We start from the raw sequence: 5,943 nt of genomic DNA, 5'->3' as shown, positions 1-5,943 counted from the left end.
TTACAAATGAATCTGCAGTACACAAAGTAAACAAACACTCCCCACGCAAGCTGGAACTTCTTCAAAAACCACCTTTATCCACGCATTCCTAATGTTATATTCAGAGCCTCAGAATTAAAGTATTTAGCTTCTGTGTTGTTCCCACGCAGTTCTTCCACAACCCAAGACTCCGTTTCCATGTTAACTTTATCATAACAGATCACTGCGTCGAAATAAAAGTCTCATTTTGGTTACATTTGGCAATCTTTAAAGACATGTTTACTGATTGTTGAGACACATGTGTGTCATGCGAAGCTGTGGGCGGGCTACAAAAGTGGTGGCTGTACTTGGATTCGGGGAGGTGCTTCAATTCTACTTTGATGTCATATTTCTCCGAATTCCACACTTGGATGTAATACTGGCTTGGTGCTAAAAACTGTTATATTTCAGTAGCACGGACATTTTCAGTTCTGAAACTTGCAGGATGTTCATTTAACTATGATGACCTCTCATATAACAAATTATCAAGTTAAAATTGAGTATTTGATTCACCGCTTCTTTAAAGAAATGTCTGCTTACATTGAGAACAGATGGGGTCTCCCACAGTGTATTGGTGCTATAGATGTATCACACATACCCATCATAGCACCAGAAGAGTATCACTGTGACTATTTCAACCGTAAAGGCTGGCACTCCATTATCCTTCAAGGTCTTGTGGATGGTAAAGGACTTTTCTGGAATGTTTTCACAGGACTGCCTGGTAGCATGCATGATGCTCGGGTTTTGAGATTGTCCACGCTGTGGGAGTTGGCAAGTCGGGGAAACCTCATGCCAGCTTACACGAGAACCATTGGTGGGTTGAATGTAGGCTATTACATCCTAGGTGACTCTGCCTATCCCTTACAGAACTGGCTCCTAAAACCATTCACTGACACGGGACGGCAATATGTGTACAATATGAAAATCTGCAGAGCACGTGTGGTGGTTGAAAATGCTTTTTGTAGGGAAGGTGGCGCTGTCTCATGAAATGAAATGACTGTGCAGTCAACCTTGTAAAATCTATGGTGCTGACATGTTGTGCTTTACATAACCTGTGTGAAAGTCATGGAGAGGCCTATGAAAGTGCATGGGACACACCTTCAGCAGCAGAGCCAGTGGTGGCGGTGGCACAGGCTGCAGACGAGGAGGGCAGGGATGTACGTCAAGGTCTAATGCGTTGCAATGTAAAATATTGAACAATAAAAAAAGTTAAAACAAAAACGTGTTGGAAAGTGTTGATATTAACCCAGGTGAAAAAAAAGTAGTATTTAATGTATTAAAAATATACTTAAAATTTAAGTAATATGCTTTTAATACATTTGTATTCCCAACGTGCTTATTTAAAGTGTATTAAAAATATGTTAAATAGCTTTTAAGTCTATTTCAAAAAAGTGTACTAGAAATACGTTGGTAATACATATATGCTTAATTACACTTTTTAAAAGTATGCTAAACTCAAGCATACTTTTAATTTATTTCTAAAAAGTGCACTTGAGGTAAGCTGGTAATAAATATATCTTTAATTACACTTTTTATAAGTATGCTAAACTCAAGCATACTTTTAATGTATTTCTAAAAAGTGCACTAGAGGTATGCTGGTAATAATGATATCTTTAATTACACTTTAAAAAAGTATGCTAAACTCAAGCATACTTTTAATGTGTTTCTAAAAACTGCACTAGAGGTACACTAGTAATAAATATATTTTTAATTACACTTTTTATAAGTATGCTTAACTCAAGCATACTTTTAATGTATTTCTAAAAACTGCACTAGAGGTACACTGGTAATAAATATATTTTTAATTACACTTTTTATAAGTATGCTTAACTCAAGCATACTTTTAATGTATTTCTAAAAACTGGACTAGAGGTACACTGGTAATAAATATATTTTTAATTACACTTTTTATAAGTATGCTAAACTCAAGCATACTTTTAATGTATTTCTAAAAACTGCACTAGAGGTACACTGGTAATAAATATATTTTTAATTACACTTTTTATAAGTATGCTTAACTCAAGCATACTTTTAATGTATTTCTAAAAACTGGACTAGAGGTACACTGGTAATAAATATATTTTTAATTACACTTTTTATAAGTATGCTAAACTCAAGCATACTTTTAATGTATTTCTAAAAACTGCACTAGAGGTACACTAGTAATAAATATATCTTTAATTACACTTTTTATAAGTATGCTAAACTCAAGCATACTTTTAATGTATTTCTAAAAAGTGCACTAGAGGTACGCTGGTAATAATTATATCTTTAATTACACTTTTTATCAGTATGCTAAACTCATGCATACTTTTAAGGTATTTCTAAAAAGTGTACTAGAGGTACGCTGGTAATAATTATCTTTAATTACACTTTTAAAAAGTATGCTAAACTCAAGCATACTTTTAATGTATTTCTAAAAAGTGCACTAGAGGTACACTGGTAATAAATATATCTTTAATTACATTTTAAAAAAGTATGCTAAACTCAAGCATACATTTAACGTATTTCTAAAAAGAGCACTAGAGGTACGCTAGGAAAAAATATATCTTTAATTACACATTTAAAAAAAAAATATGTTAAACACAAGCATACTTTTACAGAAGTTTTAGTGTTGAGAAAAAAACATATATTTTTTAAAAACATGTACATTAATTTTAATAGGCTAACATTGCAATTTCAACATCATATCATTAAACATGCATTATATATTAATTTTACAAAGTTAATCCACATAAATTGTTAGTGTTTATATTCAAACAAGACACGTGACGGACGTGACTAAACCTCATTGGTTCTTGGGATTCAGTACGTCACATTGGCTTCCTGATTCTGTTGTTCGATACACAATGTGCGTGATCGTTGGTAAATGTGCATTAAAAGTTGAAACTAAAACTGTTAAATTATATATAGTGATCATCAGAGGACTTGGCTGAAACAACGCGATTCACATGGATTACTTTGGCGATGGTTTTTATTGTTGTTGCGATTAACTTTTTGAAATGTGAGCAGTTTTTAGTTCAAGTATCAAGTGGATCTGACATCGAGGAGAAATATACGTTTGGATTTCATTAAAGTACCTCGGTTTTTGTTTGAAGATGAATGAGAGAACATGAGGGTAAGTTAAGTGATGACAGATTTTTGCTTTTTTATTTTTAGTGAACTATTAAATAAGTAGAACATTTAGTATTACAGTATGTCTTAATTTTAACCCAGCTTCTTCAAGCGTGTATGTTGTGTGGCTTTTGGAACATACATTTTTTGTGAGTAAAGTTAGGCATTTCATTTCTCTTGTTGTATTTCAGAAATCTTAACAGCCTGTCTTTTTTAGCACAGCGGCATTCAAATTGACCAATCAGAGCCGAGAATTTCTAATAAGTCGAAGTAGAGATGAACAGATGAAGATACAGCCCATAAAAATACTTATTCTTGGTGGTAAGTTTTAAGTTCTACAGTATTCTTATAACATTTAGATCACTTTTACGTTTTCTAATGCTAATGTTTAAAGAGTAACTACCCTAAACCAACTTTTTTTAGTTAATGATCTGTAGAATGATGCTTTATTAGTGTAAGTTTTGGATATAAAGTGTTTCAATACTACAATATATGGTGTAAAAACGTCTGAGTGCTGCCCTCTTCAGGTTGAACGGTGGCTACTGCAGTTTAATTTTCCTATTGGATGTTGGGTCCAAAAAATATGTTGTGACTAACCAGGTTCAAGCTCACTACACCCTTGTTACGATCTCACCACACACTTGGTACAAGCTTAGTTCGTCCTCTCTATCTCCGTTGGGATCTGCCAACTTTTCTTGCATTTTTCAAATATTGCCAGTGGGTGGAGTCAGGCTCTGACCAGGGGTTTAGTTACGCTTCAATGCAATGCTAGTACTAGACTAAAAGGTATGTTTGAGCTGTCTTCTCTGAAAATAACTGAAAATAAATTTTACCATAGTCCTTTTTGCTTTGTTTTTTACATCCTCTAATGTTTCAAGATACTAACTCAAAAATAACCAAGTAAAAATGTTTTGACAATCGGTGTGAATATACCACAATAAAACAGTAAAACTCAGAACAGAACTCTGAATGTCACATTTTACACCATCAGCATCATATCATAATATGTAATTCTGTTCATTTTGCTTTTTCCTCATATAGTAGTAAAAGTGAGATCTCACTTGTCTCTCTTATTTCACCTGACACTTTTACACAACATTACAAAGACATTAATATATTACTAACGTGATTAGCCTGCTGGACAAATTGTAAAAAACAGCACAATGTAAGCACTGCTAGTACAGGCTAGCTGAATTTATCTTAATGATTACAGAGACAAGACAACACATAAAACTTGCAACCTTTCTCAGTTTGCACATCTGGACAATTCTTCACACATCATAGGTTGTAAATTTGGGTAAATCCAGCAAATGAGTAAATTTTAGTGATTCTGCTGTCACTCTGCTTTAAAATCTCCCGTATCGGAAACTTAAGTGCAACCTTGAGTCAAACGTGGAAGTTAAGCGTGCATAGAGTCCATTGGCATGACTTCTGATTTCCTTAAATCTCCTTAAACAGAGGCGAACTTTTCTTGTAAGCAAGACCACAATAGACATGTCAATGAAAAATGCCCTTGGTTAAAATAAAACACAATTATCAAAGTAAAGCATATCCTGTAATACACAGGTTGCATTATATGAGTGTCAGTGAGTTAAGCCTCCTATAACTCTATTTTCAATGTAACTTGTAGAGTGCCATGTAGTGACGGATCAAACGGACACTCATGTCAAGCTTGATGAGGACACAGTCAAAGCTTTAAAAGGTAAACTGAGGAGTTAACAAAATTCTAATGCATATCTATGTTCATTAATTATTGGTTAATTTTGTATATTTCTGTTTCCTTTTCACAGACCTTGTGATTAAGTCTTCAGTGTCTGAATGGCAAGAAGAAGTGACCCGCCACTTAAACGTGACATTTAAACTGCTCTGTGTTTTGGTTCAGCCATTTGCAGGTTTATCTCGAGTTAGTACAAATGCACTTCTGCATTTTTCCCAGTAAATTTTTGTTTAGAGAATTACATTATTATGATTATATGAATATTCAATGGTTGCATATAGTGTACTTTTCATATTGATGTATTAATGTTCCACAATTTGATAAAAGTAGCTCATTGCATTTCACTGATCTTTGTTTTATATTGTAAAATCATTTCAATAGCAGTAAATAAATACATACTTAGTTGTTTCTTTAACATTTAATTAGTTGTTAATGATGGAAGAAACCGGTTCGTATGTATGAATACAGAATAGGTATCATTTTAGAATGAGTTAAAACATGTTTTGGTGGCAAACATGCAGGTAAAATACTACATATATAACATTCTAATAGTATACTGTATTGTAATTCAAATGTCACGTACAGTACATTAGAAATGATTTATTTTATGTGTACAAATGTGTGGGCAATATATTATTATTTCATTTTGTATGCTATATTATTTATGTAATATTATTATATCTGAAATTATTAAATTATATTTATAAATGTTTAAAAGATGGGTTCAAATGTGCTTCAAGTTGTAACTGAATACAATTTTAGAAAATAGCACAGTTGAGTACACTTAGATTGTCTTAAGTTTGTCTTAACAAGTACTAAATACTACTTTTTTTACTGCACGAAAATAAAGCGCATTTGGTACCTTAAGGTTGTGAACTTAAAGTGTATTTTAGTGAACTTTTTCACCTGGGAATACATTTGGTATATTATTTTAACATACTACTAGTGTATTTTAAAGTAGATTCGTAAATGTTTAAAGGTGGGTTCAAGTTGTAATCAAAGATATTTTTTAAATACAGACCTAGTATATTAAAATTACATTTTAGTTCAACTTCATGGTGTCTCAAAATAGCACAGTTGAGTACACTAAGATG

At 32.6% G+C, this 5,943-nt stretch overlaps 1 long non-coding RNA gene across 1 annotated transcript; it reads left to right on the top strand.

The window, feature by feature from the left end:
* The first annotated feature begins 2,620 nt into the window (after positions 1-2,620).
* LOC141349761 (uncharacterized) lies at positions 2,621-5,614 on the top strand. The gene is made up of 3 exons (XR_012357784.1): positions 2,621-3,453; positions 4,763-4,834; positions 4,923-5,614. It is a non-coding gene; the product is annotated as an uncharacterized lncRNA (long non-coding RNA).
* The last annotated feature ends 329 nt before the right edge of the window (positions 5,615-5,943 follow it).

This window comes from Misgurnus anguillicaudatus, chromosome 15 (genome assembly GCF_027580225.2).
Source record: "Misgurnus anguillicaudatus chromosome 15, ASM2758022v2, whole genome shotgun sequence".
Lineage (NCBI taxonomy): Eukaryota > Metazoa > Chordata > Actinopteri > Cypriniformes > Cobitidae > Misgurnus > Misgurnus anguillicaudatus.
Note: the sequence above shows the minus strand (reverse complement) of the source record. Positions and strands in the feature narration are given on the sequence as shown.